General features: G+C 38.8%; 1 pseudogene; it reads left to right on the top strand.

Moving 5' to 3' along the window:
• Positions 1 to 5,023: 5,023 nt before the first annotated feature.
• On the top strand, positions 5,024 to 5,660 carry LOC107159331 (annotated as a pseudogene).
• The last annotated feature ends 10,287 nt before the right edge of the window (positions 5,661 to 15,947 follow it).

Below are 15,947 nucleotides of genomic sequence, written 5' to 3'. Positions count from 1 at the left end.
ATGGCCATCACCTTCCCAAAGTTGATTTAAAAAAAACATGAACTACACATTCAAGAACTCCAAGTATGATACATTCAAAGAAATCCACAATTTTTATCTCTATAATGTTTGAATGCCTCATCCCTTTTTTGCTTCTCTGGGTCTCTACTCTCTATTAAATAGTTCCCTGTGTTTCCTTGGGCTCCCTTTTCTAGGAAGCCTGAGTGTCCTTGTTCATTTGGGCTGCTAGGACAAAATACCTTACATTGGGTGATTTGTGAACATCAGACGTTTATTGCTCACAATTTTGAAGCTGAGAAGTCCAAGATCAGGACAACAGCTAAATCTGAATTTGGTGAGAGCTTATTCTGCTTCAGAGATGGCAACTTCTTGCCGGGTCCTCCTATTGGGGCAAGGGCCAGAGAAGGTGGAGCCCTCATGACTTGATGGCTTTGCCAAAGCCTAACTCATTAATACCATAACATTGGATATCAGATTCCAACATAGAAATTTTAGAAGGACACAGACATTCAGACCATAGCATTGAACTCCAAAAGAAAGGGAAAAGGAAGCTATCATAATCTGCAGGTACACAAGGATACATTTAGATAATCATAAAGAATCTACACTTAAATTATTTTAAAAATTTAAATGACGTTAGTAAGATTTCTGGATGCCAAAAATAGGCCAAATATTCTCTTTTGTTAAAAGTCAAATGTAACCAGATTGCTGGGTATCGTGGTGCATGGCTGTAATCCCAATGACTCAGGAGGCTGAGGCAGGAGGATTGCAAATTTGAGGTCAGTATTAGAAACTTAGCCTCCGAATCTTGTCTCATAAGATAAAAAAAAGTCTAGGAATGTAGCTTGGTGGTAGAATTCCCTTGGGTTCAATTCCCAATATACACACAAAAAACATTAAATAGATAGAAGGAGGATTGCAAGTTTGAGGTTAGAGAGGTTATTTTATATAATGATAAAATTTTATCATCATTATAAAGATGATGTAATCATCATGAGCCTTTTACATAGAAATGATTATGTAGCAAAATACAAAATATTGATAGAAATGCAAGTGAAGTGGAGTATTTCAGTACCTTTGAGACACTTCCCTCAGACTAAGAATTGAATAATACAGTCAATAAACTTGATTTATATTTATATTTATATTTAGAACTGTGTACCTCTCAAATAGAGAATATACATTGAAAAATGCCCATGGAACTTCTCTATAAATCAATCATGTACATGCCTTGCTTATGACCTAGCAATTCCATTCCCAAGCATACATGGACAGAAAAACACATACATCCCCACCGAGTTTACCACAGTGTTCACGGCAGCATTTTTAATAAGAGTTCCCAACTGAAGCTGGTGCAGGTGGCACACACCTGTAATCTCAGAGGCTCAGGAGGTTGAGGCAGGAGGATTGTGAGTTTGAGGCCAGTCTCAGCAACTTAGCAAGACCGTGTCATAAAATAAAAAATAAAAAGGGCTGGGGATGTGATTCAGTGGTAGAGTACCCTTGGATTCATCCCCAGCACACCCCTGCCCTGCCAATAAAGAAAAAAGATTCTATAATATGGATAAACTTTGAGAGCAATATGCTCACCGAAAAGACAATCACAAAACACCACATAGTATATTATCCCATTTATATATATTATCCCATTTATATAAAATAGGAAGATCTGTAGACATAAGGTAGATTAGTGGGTTCCTGGGGCTGAGTGGGGGCTGGAGGGGGTGGGGATGGTGACTGCTAATGGGTTCACGGTTTCTTTTGGAATATTTTATTTTCAAAAATTGATTGTGATGATGGTTACACAATTCTGTGAGTATACTAAAAACCATTGACTGTATACTTTAAGTGGGTGAATTGTATAGGATGTTGATATTTTCTGAACAAAGCTAATACATATTTACATATATAAATATGACCTCAACAAAACTTATACATAAATACATAATAATTTTGTATGTATAATACAACATGTATTTTATATGCACATCATAATGCATATTTTGTTATAATTTATATAAAATCTAATTATATATGCACACATAGGTGTCTGGATGTGGAAAACTGGTGCCCTGCATTCACTCTACTCTCCCCTCCATGTGCTGCATTCCCCTGCAGCTAGGATTTCAGATGTGCTGCTCCTCTAACAATCCAAAGCCTGGCAAGAAATTTCCAAGAAAGGTAGAGGGCAGAGTCTGGGCGTCCCTCTGCTTTCTATTGGCTTTGGGTTTTCCTGAGTCCAGCATCAGCAGAGGTACCAGTGTCTTGTCACCAGCTTTATCATGACATGAGCACAGAGCTTTTCCTTTATTCCTATTTTTTTTTCTTTTTTCTTTTGGCTTGCTTTATTGCTGTGAATCTTCCTGCCCTGCTACGTGGCCCTCTGCATCCTCACCCACCCTTACCCACGGCCCCATAGTCCCTTCTTCCTGTCAAGGGTAAGTCCACTCAACCTTCCATGATGTTCCTTCATAGCATTCCTACCTTTCTTTCTTTCTTTCTTTCTTTCTTTCTTTCTTTCTTTCCTTCCTTCCTTCCTTCCTTCCTTCCTTCCTTCCTTCCTTCCTTCCTTCCTTCTTTCTTTCNTTTTTTTTTTTTTTAACCCCTTGTGATCAAACATCTGAAGAGAGAGGCTGGTCTAGGTGCTGCTTCTCTGCATCACCTCCCATTCTCTCCTTACCTTGCTACAAGGTGGCTTGTTCCTACACCATTCCAGTGAACCACACGGGCCATCTGACAATGACCTTGTTGCCCAGACTCATCCACATGCCAATCAGTACTGTAACCCTCTCCCTCCTTTATGATGCCCTTTTGGTCCTTGATTTCTGTGGGTTTCCTCTGGCTTGGTTTATCCTCCTTCTTTAGACACACCTTTTCTGTTTTTTTTTTTCCATCAGCATATCTTTCCCCTTCCACCTGCCTGAAGCTGGTGTTTTCCAGGGCTCTAGCCGAGACTGCTTTTTTCAGGGTGTATCTTCTCCCTCTAGGAATCATTATTAGATGACTTCTACCTCTTCATTTCCAGCAGATCCACTCTCCCGATCTCAATGGAGGAAATTAATTGTTCTGACAGCAGGTGACTCTGATCCAACCAGTCAAAAATGAATCTTCACTGACTTGCCTTCTTTACCTCCATTCACCTCCATCTCCCAGATCCATCCTTATCTCAGCAAATGATACCACCATTCACTAGTCACCCAAGCCAGAAATCTGGAAGTCACATTGGCCTGTCCGTCTCCCTTCCACCTTTATTCATTGAGCAAGTGTTTGTTAAGCACCTAATACATGTAAGACATCATTCCAATTCTCTGAACCAAAAATGGTCTCTGCTCGAATAGAGTTTATACTCTAATGGGGGAGAGAAGAGGCTAACAAAAAATGTAGTTATGCTCTATCAGGCCATGGGAGGAGTTATAAAAATAAAGCCTGGAAGACGGTTGTGAGTTATGCACAGTGATGCTATTTGTACAGGGCAAGCAGAAAAGGTCTTCTCATAAGATGGCATTATTTAGAGATCTGAAGGAAGTGAGGGAGACAACCACATGGATATCTATGGAGAGAATGTTCTAGGATGAAAACACTGTACTTGCAAAGGTCCTGAGGTGGAAGTAGCCATGGCAGGCGACAGGATCAGAAAGGAAGAGCAGCAGGAGTAGAGTGGACAGGGCAATTAGGAGGCCAAATCATGGGGTGCTGTGACCATTTTAAGGACCTTCACTTTGTGGAACATAGGGTAGAAAATCAGGGGAGGATTTTAGCAGAGAAGTGGCATGATGTGGCTTGTTTTAAAAGGTTATTTCTGGAGGCTGTGCTGTGGATATCCTAAAGGAGGATAAGTGTGGAGGCAGGGAGATCAGTTAGAAATTCAGGGAAAGTGTCTGTGATTGCATTGGTCCCCGCAGAAGTGACGGGAGGAGTCACCTTATGGGTATATTTAGAAGGCAAAGCCCACAGGATTGCTGCTGATGGGTTGGGAGTCTGGGTGTTCAAAAGAGTCAAGAATAACTCCATGTTTTTTCAGCCTCAGCAATTAGAGAGACAGACTTGCTATTTACTACGATGGGAGAGATGTCAGAAGAGCGGTTTATGCTGGGCCAGAGCATCCTGGAGTTATTTTGGACATGTTAAGTGTGAAATGTTCCTAAGGAATTCAAGTAGGCAATCCGAGGTGCAAATCTGGCATTCACGAGAGAGGCGTGGACTGACCCGGAGACAAAAATGTGGGAGCTGTCACCAGGGATAGTGTCTAAAGCCCTGGGGCTGGATGAAATCTGGAACTGAGCCCCTGGGACATTTTTGGAGTGTGAAGTGACCTAGTAAAAGAGACCAAGAAGAAGCCACCAGGAAGGTACAAAGAAAGCCAGAGAGCATGGTCTCTGGGAGGCAAGTGGAGGAGCTGGTAAGAAAGAGCGAGCAGGTGAGGTCAGGACTGAGAGTTGGCCATGAGAGCCAGCCACGTAGAGGTCATGGTGACCTTGACAGTCTAAGTAGAATTACAAGGATGAAATCCAGACTGGAATAGGTTCAAGAGAGAATGGGGAGGGGGGTTAGAGAATGGAATGGGAAGTATAGAGGACTCTTCTTGGACCTTTGCTATGAAGGCCACAAGGAAACAGGGCTTTCCCTGGTGAGGGATGAGAGTGTAAGGGAGAGAAGGTTCTCTTGGGATGGAGATGTGGCTGAATATTTGTATACTGTTGAGAATCTTTCAGTAAAGGGAAAAAATTTCTCCAACAGTGTCTTTCTTTTAAATAGCTACACCAGCCGGTAATAGTAGCATGGAACTGTTAATTCTAGTAACTTGGGAGGCTGAGGAAGGAGGATCACGAGTTTTAAGTCAGCCTGAGCAACTTAGTGAGACCCTGTCTAAAAACAAACAAAAAACAAAAAAACAAAAAAACACACACACAATATTGAGGATGTAGCTCAGTGCTAGAGTTCCCCTGAGATTCATCCCCAGTACCAAAAAATAATAAGAGTGCCTCTTTTCCTTTGATGTGCCACCAAAGATCCTGATGTCACCATGGGCTACCACCCCTCCTGGTGCTACCTGTATTGTAAAAACAAGCCTTACCAAAGTCTCATTTCTGCTGGGGTGTCCCTGACGCCAAAATCCGCATCTTTGACCTTGGGCAGAAAAATGCAAAAGTAGATGAGTTGCACCCTGTGGCCACACGGTGTCTGATGAATATGAGCAGCTATCCTCTGAAGCCTTGGAGGCTGCCGGTATTTGTGACAAGTACATGGTAAAATCTGTGGCAAAGATGGCTTTCATATCCGAGCGCGGCTCCACCCCTTCCATGTCATCCGTATCAACAAGGTGTTGTCCTGTGCTCTGACTGACAGATCCAGACAGGTATGCGGGGTGCCTTGGGAAACCCCAGGGCACAATGGCCAGGGTTCACATTGGCCAAGTCATCATGTCCATCTGCACCAAGCTGCAGAACAAGGAACATGTGATTGAGGCCTTACGCAGGGCCAAGTTCAAGATCCCTGGCTGCCAGAAGATCCACATCTCAAAGAAGTGGGGCTTTACCAAGTTTAATGCTGATGATTTGGAAGACATGGTGGCTGAGAAGCGGCTCATCCCTGATGGCTGTGGGGTTACATATATCCCCAATTGTGGTCTCCCGGACCAGTGGCGGGCCCTGCACTCATGAGAGCTTCCACTGTGCTCTCCCCTCTTACTCTCACACATACCAATAAATTTTGTATTGTGTTAATAATAATAATAATAATAACAATAATAAATTATTTCTGGGCATGGTGGTGCATGCCTGTAATCTCAGCAGTTCTGGAGGCTGAGGGAGAAAGATCACAAGTTCAAAGCCAGCCTCAGCAAGTTAGTGAGGCCCTAAGCAACTCAGTGAGATGTTGCCTCTAGAAAAAATACAATAAAGAGATGGGGAGGTGGCTCAGTGGTTAAGTGCCCCTGAGTTCAATTCCCAGTAAAATAAATAAATAAATAAAAATTTTTAAAAATTACCTAATTAAATTCAGAGGGTGAGAACTTTATATAGTGTCTTTAATAATGATGTGCAGTGCACCATAAAAATTTTGTTGATGCAAAGATATCCCTCACATATGCACACATTTTTATCTTTTCTATTGATGAGTGTAGCTAGAAAAGAAAAAAAGGACTTTGGAAGAGCAGTATAGGCCATTCAGCAAGAAGAGAATTAATAAATAGAGCAAAGGGGAGAATTTGAAACCTCATTCAGTCCAAAGGAAACCATGGATTTAGATTTGTCATTCAAGGCCACTATTACTATTTAGTGATACTAAACTTTGAACCCAACGTCAATTTGGGAAAAGAATCAAAGTCCACATTTTAATCCAGACATCATTTATATACACAGTGATAAAAGTAAACTTGCTTAACTTAAAAACACACAATACAGTCTTTTCATTTCTGGGCTGCTCTCTAACTGAACTGCCTCCCATTGTCGCCACCCCCCCTCCCCAAAAAAGGATACTTTTAGAAGGAATTAACTTTGCAGTGAGACATTAGCTGTTCTTATTTTGTCTGAGATATATTTTTCCTTTATTTTATGACTTGAGCCTCATTTAAAAAAAAACATGTTTGAGGGGCTGGGGTTGTGGCTCAGCAGTAGAGTACTTGCCTAGCACATGTGAGGAGCTGGGTTCGATCCTCAGCACCACATAAAAATACATAAATAGATAAATAAATTAATTAAAGGTATTGTGTCCAACTACAACTAAAAACAATTTTTGAAAAACCATGTTTGAGGAGATTAATATGGTTGATTTAAATACACAGTGTATACACATATAATAATATATCACTACCTCATATATCAATTTAAAAATAAATATGAAGTTGATACTTTTTAACATGTATCCAATGAACAAATAAAAATTTTTTAAAGTATCCAATGAAATCTAAGCAACACTGTTTTAATACTTGCCATTATTCACTTTAAAAATGCCAAGACTCTTCCTTGACAGACCAAAATTTTATGTAATTGTTTCTTCTTATTTATCTTGTCTTTCCATTCTACGGAACCCATAAGACCTCTGGCAAGGGCTGGGAATATAGCTTGGTAGTAGGGCACTTGCTTAGCATGTGCAAGGCCCTGGGTTCAATTCTTCGCACCCCTCCCCCCAAAAAAACCTTTGTTAACTATTTTAAATTAGAAACCTTCTATTGTTTTCCCAATCATATTTTACTGTAATAAAACTATGTGCATAAATTGAAATATTGATATTTTACATTTTCTTATGACAACCAAACTCCAAATATGAACATTTTTTTTCTGCTTTTCTTACTGGGGTCAAGCTTCTGGGCTCCTTCAATTCAAGTATTCAAAGTTTATTCACGGCTGGCCCTGAAGAGGACACATGGGGGCGGGGCCTCCAAGCTCCATCTCTTTCTGGGCTCAGGAAAGGAGACTCTTGCTTGGATTTTTTTTTTTTTTTTTGAGACAGGGTCTCACTAAGTTGCTTAGGTTCCTTGGGATTTGGACCTCCTTTGGTTAGCTACTACAAAAGGGAATTATGAATATTATTCGAGTTGGGTGAATATAGAGATTTCACACCTGTAATGCTAGTGACTCCGGAGGCTGAGGCAGGAGGATCGAAAGTTCGATGGCAGCCTGGGCAAGCAATTTAGTGAAACCATCTCAAAATTAATTAATTAATTAATTAAAAAGACTGAGGATGTAGCTCAGTGGTAGAGCTCTCCTGAGTCTGATCCCCAGTGCCCCTCCACCCCCAAATGTTTTAGGTGAGGCCTGTCCTCAAATTTTAGATTATTCAGGGGAGGCCTCTCCTTAGAGTTTGGAGTACAAGGTAAAAAGGGAGGAATACCAAAGGATTAGGAAGGAGAGGTGAGAGCAATCCTGCCAAGGACAGCTTCCAGAAGGGGCTGCCCTGTAACAGGGTGAGCTATTCTAACAACAATCATTAGTACACATTTGACCAAAGCAGTGTAAGTATAACATGGATTCTGACAAATAATTATATATAAAAAGTACCCCCCCAAAAAAAAGTAACCTTTGATTTGAAAGTCAGCTCGGTCAGGTTAGCAGGGCTTTGGTGTTTCCATTTAGTCATGGGTGAGTGTTTTTTTTATTACTAGGAGGAAGCAGGACTCAGCACCAAGTCTATTCCTTATTTTCTGCTATAGATATAAACCCTGAGAAATTTTTAAATTAATAGATAGGAATGTAAGAAGTTTTTAAGATCTGAAATGCACCCCCAAAGCTCATATATTGAAGGCTGGGTACCCAAAGCAGCAGTATTCAGAGGAAGGGCTTATGGGAGGTAAATCCCATAGGCTCTGACCTCATCGATTAATCCATGGATAGATTCATAGCTTAGTGGGTTATTGTGAGGTGGTGCTTTAAATATACTTTTGTCAAAAACTAGGAGGTAGCGTCTAGTTGGGGAAGTAGGTCACTGGGGGCATGCTCTTGAAGGTGATATTTTGTCCCCATTTCCTCTCTTTCTCCTTGTTGGCTGCTGGGAGGTGAGCAGCTTTGCTCCACTAAGCCCTTCTGCCATGATGCTCTGCCTGACCACAGGCCCAGAAACAATCATCTGGTCAATCGTGGACTAAAACCATGAGCCAAAATAAATCTTTCCTCCTTTAAGTTGATTTTCTCAGGTATTTTGTCACAGGATACAAAGTTGACTATCAAAATCATGTTGTTTTTAATACTTTATCGCTCAACAACTTGATTGGGTCCTCATCCCATTTTGTTGACAGCAAGGACTTAAAAATCAACTGACTTGGAAAAGCATTTGTTGCTCAGTCGTCAGAGGTATTTTCGTGTTCAACAAAATATATTTAGAAAGTATATTGTCTTAGTCTGTTTGGGCTACTGTAACAAAATTCCATAAACTGGTTATCTTATGAATAACAGATTTATTTTCCCCCCTCATAGTTTTAGATGCTGAGAAGTCCAAGATCAAGGTAGATCTGGTATCTGGTAAAGACCTGATTTCTGGTCTACTGATGACTCCTTCTAGCTGTGTCCTCATAAGGGGAAAGGGGCAATTTGACTTATGGGGTGTCTTTTATAATGGTTCTAATCCCATTCATGGGAACTCACCCTTATGACATAATCATCTCCCACAGATCTCACCTTCTCATATAATCACTCTGGGGATTAGGATTTCAGCATATAAATGTTAGGGAGACACAATCATTTTTAACATTGTATACACCAGTCTTTATTAATATCTTCAAATAATAACTAAATATCTCACTGGTGTGTGTGTGTGTGTGTGTGTGTGTGTGTTGGTTAGGATATGGTTAACACTAGGTTACAGTTACAGTGTGTGTTTTACTGGGGATTGAACCCTGGGTTTTGTACAATATAGGCAGTGCTCTACTACTGAGATATATCCCCAGCATCTTTTAAGATCCAGTATATTCAGGAAAACTTAGGAAAATGAAAATATTGTTACTTTCAATACATCATGGCCAATAGAATAAAAAGTTTTCTGTTATCATATGCTTTAAATATACTTTTGTCAAAACCTTGGAGCTACTAATTTAGCTTAGTCCGCTTATAAGAAGCATCCTCTTATAAAAGCTAATGGGTAAAGTTAGTCTTAATTATCAACTTAATCATTAAATCAGACATACTTTTATCAATAAAAAGTCTGATTTCATTTTCCAATTTGATTAGATATGTTAATTTGCATCCCTATGACCATCATGTGCAAATTAATATAACTCATAGAACGGAACTCATGTAAGTTGGTCCCATTTCCACATGCATCCCTCTAAAGATGTGCAAAAGCAACTCCCTAGACTTAATAATATGTATCATGGATGGTATATTTTACTATCTGCTCACAATTATTAATCTGCTCCACCTTTTCCATCCTTCCTGATAGATGAGAATATTTCCCTACCCTGTTGACTTTGAACTTGGCCACGGGACTTGCTTTGGCTACTAGAAGGTGAGAGATGGGAAGTGCAGGAACCTCAACAGAGGTTTTTAGAGTTACTGCAAATTCCTATCAGCCCTCTGGGCACTTACTCTCTGTTGTGAGAACAATGTGCTCCCCAAGTGCATTTGCTTCCTCAGCCTGGGTGAAGTACATTCAGAATGAGAATATAGAGCTGCCCACCATCCACCCACAGCCAGGACGCAGAGTTCCAGACTTCTAGATGATCCATAGTGCTCATGCAAATATTTGTCATAAGTCAAATCTGGGGGAAGTTAATGTCAACATCCAGTACCTGACTTTTTAGCAACTAAGGTTTGTTTACAAATAAAACAGCATTCCCAAGTTAAAGCATGAAAAACAATAATTAGACCGCTCTTGTGATCAGTCATTGTAGCAGTCCTATCCAAAGAAATATTCCCGCACTATTCCCAAATAAGTGTGAATAAGCTCAAATGGAAGTACCCAAAGTCTAAGACAATCTACATACCATCAGTGTGTCTTTGCATATCACAATCTTATCAGCAATGCCATTTTCTGAGCTGTTAATATTGATCATTAAATAGGAACTGGAAAGTATTGGATTCAGCTGTGTAAAATATATTTAATTTACCACAATTTAAAAATGTTTTTTTAATTTTGAAATAGTTTGACTCATAAGGAGTTACAAAAAATAGTACAAAGAGTTCCTATGTAGAATTCCCCTGATTCCCCCAATGACGATACCTCAATGACCACAGTGAATTATTAAAAATAATAATACTAGTTAGGTGTGGTGGTGCACATCTGTAATCTCAGCTACTCAGGCAGGAGGATCACAAGTTCCAGGACAGGCTGGGCAACTTAGCAAAATAAAATATTTTAAAAAAGGGCTGGAGGAACCAGTCTAGGTGACCACCGATGCATGAATCGACAAAGAACATGTGTTACATATACACAGTGGAGTTTTATTCAGCCATAAAGAAAAATGAAATTTTGTCTTTTGTAGAGAAGTAGGTGGAACTTGAGAAAATTATGTCAAGTGAAATTCAGAAAGACAAGGGTCATATGTTTTCTCTCATTTGAAAGCTAGAGAGGAAAAAGGAAAAGAAAGGTGGGGGAATCTCATGAAAATCAAAGGAAGATTGTCAGGGGCTGCCCTGGACAGGAGCTATGCACATACCTTTAAGCCCTGAGTAAAGAGGTACCGGACTGGTATTGCACCCATTGCAATGCATGGTGAAGCTCTGGGAGTGGGCGTCACCCGATGGGGTTGAATCACACCCACCTGTTTGTTGTAACCCTACCCTTTGCCCTTTTTTGGATAGAATGTTCCATGGATAGCTCCCCCCATTAATAAAACCCGGGTTCGAGGCATGCTCCCTCTCTTTGTTGCCTGCCTTGCCTCCTTTGTGGGAACTGGGTCAGAGGGGCCGTCACAGAACCCAAAGAAAAAGGTATTTCTCTGTCATTATTTCATGCCAGCCCAGTTCACCTGGAGTGACCCTGACTGGTTATGTTGGGCCAGGAGATCAGTAGCCTAGAGGAAAGGGATCAGGGGAGGGAGGAAAAGAGGAACAGGGAAACACTGGGGAATGACATTGACCAAATTATATGGTATATTGTGTGAACGTAAATATCACCATTATGTACAACTATAATGCACCAATAAAAAAATGGGAAAAAAGATTTTTTTTTTAAAAAAAGGAGTGTGAATGTATCTCAGTGGTAGAGTACCCCTGGTTTCAATTCTCAGTACCACCACCACAACAACAACAATAAAGAAAACAAATGAAGTTTGAGGAGAATTTAATTAAGAAATGCTATCACTACATTGATTTTTCTATGATAGTTATGTTATAAAAAAATAATATCTAATTTTAAAGGACTTTTTTTCTTTGTTCTCCCTTTAAGATGAGATCAAAATCAAGCTTAAAAAATTAGATATGCTTATCAGTGGTGGTGCATGCCTATAATCTCAGCATCTCATCTCAGAGGCTGAGACAGGAGGCTTGTGAGTTCAAAGCCAGCCTCGGCAACCGTGAGGTGCTAAAGTAACTCAGTGAGACCCTGTCTCTAAAGAAAATACAAAATAGGGCTGGGGATGTGGCTCAGTGGTCGAGAGCCCCTGAGTTCAACCCCTAGTAACCACCCCCCAAAATTAGATATGCTTTAGGGGATGAAATATTATACAATGTATACATGTATTGAAATATCATATCACATGTTGTCCCAGAAATATGAACAATTTTGCTGGGCGTGGTGGCTCATGCCTGCAATCGCAGTGGCTTGGGAGATTGAGTCAGGAGGATCACAAGTTCAAAGACAGCCTCAGCAATGGCCAGGCACTAAGCAACTCAATGAGACCCTGTCTCTAAATAAAATACAAAAAAGGGCTGGGGGTGTGACTCAGTGAAAACATACCCCTGAGTTCAAATCCCTGGTACCAAAAAAAGAACAATTTTTTATGTATCAGTTAAAGATAAATTTAAAGTAAAATAACATGAAACCAGGAAATTGATGTTGGTATAGTACTACCAATTCAACTAGAGATCTTACTTAGATTTAGTAGGTTTTAATGTATAATTGGTATGTGTGTGTGTGTGTGTGTGTGTGTGTTTATAGTATTATAGAAGTCTATGAAAATTATAGATTTAGGTGACCATCACAATAATCAGCCTTCACTACTGTTTGATTATCACAAAGAGACTCACTCTGGTTGTCTTTTATAAAAAAGACTAATGAGATGACAATCTCATCCCTGGCAAACACCGGTCCATTCCACCTCCCTCTAATTTTGTCACTTGCAATACATTGTATAGATGGGATAATGCCACATGCAACCTTTTGAGAGTGGCTTTTCCCATTCAGCATAATGCCCTTGAGATCCAACCAAGCATGTTATTTCTTTACTGCCAAGAAATAGTTCACTGTGTGGATGTACTGTAGTCTGTTGATCTACTCACTCATTAAGTACATGTGGGCTGTTTCTACTTTGGTTTGTAAATAAAACTGCTATAAATATACACATACAGGTTTTTGTGGTAATGCAAGTTTTCAGTTCTCTAGGATAAATATCCAGAAGTATAATGGCTGGGTCATATGGCAAATGTATATTTAACTTCTTAAGAACCATGCCAAGCTGTTTTTCCAAGTGTTTGCACTACTTTACATTTCCACTATCAATATATGAGAGATCCAGATTTTTGCCAGTACTTGATATTGTCATTGTTTTCTATTTTAGCCAGCCTGATTGGTGTGTATATGTACTATAATTTTTAACAAAATTTGTTGAGCTATGTCTTCACCTAGCTAAATCAATGTGGAGTATGGGGACTGACAAGGAAGCAAACTTAACGGAAGAAACAAACTTGGCACCCAACATCTATTTATCTATCAACAATGCTTGAGCTGTGGATATTTTAAGGCTATTCTATGGCTTTCAGTCTTTACACTGAGCAATGCCAATTTGTATGCATTTTCCAGAGTAAACTTTGGTGATCATGTGAAAATAGTAAGTTTCTTAAGACTGCTATTAATACTCTCAGCTTTTCTTATTAAAGAATCAGTGGGAGACTGGGGTTGTGACTCAGTGGTAGAGCACTTGCCTTGCATGTGTGAGGCACTGGGTTCAATCCTCAGCACCACATAAAAATAAACAAATAAAACAAAGGTGTACTGTCCATCTTCAACTACCAAAAACAACAAACAAACAAACAAACAAACAAAACACAAAAATAGCACTGAAGAATCAGTGAGTACAGTTTAGAAGCAGTTTTGTGAATTATGCTTTTTCTCAATAGATAGTTTTATATATTAATGATTTTGCTAATGAGATGGCATGTAGGATTCCACAGAGCATCAATGTTTTGATTGAAACTCGATTTTGTTGTACTTGGAAATTTTTTAGAGTCTGTAAACAAGTCAAAATAACACCTGGCATTTTGCCAGGGGAATGTTAGAGTTCGTAAACAAGTCTGGATGGTGCCTGGCAAAATGCCAGAGGGAGTGGTTTGAGAAGTAACAAAAGCGAGCCATTAAGTGTGGAGATTCCTTATTGGTTGACTGATGTATCTAGTTTATGCTAATTAGATAAGCTGTGTGGAATGTATAAATACTGCTCCTGTCCAATAATAAACCGCTCCTACTCCTGCTGTATCAACGTTCACAAGTTGTTCTTCACCCACCGGTTATTTTGCTGCAGCCGGACTGCGGCAGAAATTTGTAAGATCAAAAAACTTTTACTATATTTGTATCTCATATGAAGTTTGCTTTTTGAGAAATCACATCTGCCACCTTATCATAATCAAGAGAATTAAATGAATAAATTCTCATCTTGGTTTTCGTCAACATCCTCATTTCTGTGTATTAGAAATTCAACCTTAGACTGGTGCATTTTCAAGTTTATTGCATATGATGCCAATTAACTCTGACCAGAAGGTAACAATTGCAAATTTAAACTGAAATTAAATTGATGAAACACACCACCCTTTAAAACTCTTGTATTGAAAAGTAGACTTTTTTTAAAAATATTTTTTTTAGTTATAGATGGACACAATACCTTTATTTTATTAGTTATTTTTATGTCATATGGGGGATCAAACCCAGTGCCTCACACATGCTAGGCAAATGCTCTACCACTGAACCACAACCCGTCCCTGAAAAAGTAGACTTTTACTAACTCAGTTTTAAGATTAAAATGATATTGATTCAGGTGAGGGTAAAAGTTGCATAACACATTATTTACTATATGCCATTGTAACTAAATATCTCCAAATAATTTCATGTACATAAATAACATATTTTCAATAGGGAATAATTGATTACTGAGTTCAAAAATACACCATAATGTTTGGATTCAAATTTTAAGGAATATTAAAAAGACAATTGAGAAATAAAATACAGATTGCTAAAATGGCTATACTACAACAAGATAAAATTATAAAGGTATAATAAATTCATTTAATGGTAAATTATTAATACAAGATATAAATTAACATATTCTTAATTATTTCATTTGTTATAATGCAATGTAATATGCGATTAAAATTTTAAGTTATTTGTGAAGAAGGTGTAGGACCAAAAGCAGAGTATGAACTTGGTAAGTAAAAGTGCATACATAAACTGATCAACCACATTCAGTTTTGAACAATAATTAAATAAGCCTCAATGCAAAAATCAGAAATAACCTTATTAATTAACAATAAATCATCATCAGCTGGGTGTGGTGGCACACAGACACAACCATCCTAAGTCTAATTACAAAATAAACATCAGTGACAACCTAAGATTTTGATGGGCACTGAGGGCCAACTATATGGGAATCTGAGCCCCAGCAACTTGGGAGGCTGAGGCAGGAGAATAGCAAGTTCAAGGCCAGCACGGGCAACTTAGTGAGACCCTGTCTAAATAAAAAAAAGTGCTGGGGATGTAGTTGAGTGTACCCGAGTTTAATCCCTAGCACTGTCAAAACAAAACAAAACAAACAAACAAAAAAACCCACCATGACCAAATTTTCCCTGTATGTATTAAACATATTTAATAAAAGTAAAATGTCTACATTGCTAAAAACTAATTGACTCAGCAGCTGAAAGTTGTCATTGGAGAGTTTGTGTACTTGGCTGTATTATTGTTTCCAAATAAGTATAAGTCTGTTTCTAGGTTCTATCATAATCTATTTTTAATCTATCCTCATCCCAATAGTTAATGATTACATCAATTATTATAATTTTATCATTCTGTGAAGTCTGATAGCATTTCCTCCCCTTCCTTTTCTCCAGAAGTGTCTTGACTGTTCTTGGCTACTTGCTATTCTGCTTGAATTTTAGACTTCAAATAATCCTGTTGTGGTTTGGGTTGAAATTGAGTTGCAATTATAGACTCATTTTAGAGGAATGAATATTTTTATAATGTTTGGTCTTTATATCCATGAACTTGGTATAACCTCTACATTTATTCAGCTTTTTGTTGTAGTACTTAAGTTTCCAGCATCCCTGAACTAGTTTAGGATTTTTCTCAATTATCTTAATACTGTCTTTTTAATT

The sequence above is a fragment of the Marmota marmota genome, unplaced genomic scaffold (genome assembly GCF_001458135.2).
Source record: "Marmota marmota marmota unplaced genomic scaffold, marMar, whole genome shotgun sequence".
NCBI classification, from domain to species: domain Eukaryota; kingdom Metazoa; phylum Chordata; class Mammalia; order Rodentia; family Sciuridae; genus Marmota; species Marmota marmota.
The sequence above is the reverse complement of the archived record's forward strand: the minus strand, read 5'-3'. Positions and strand labels throughout refer to the sequence as shown.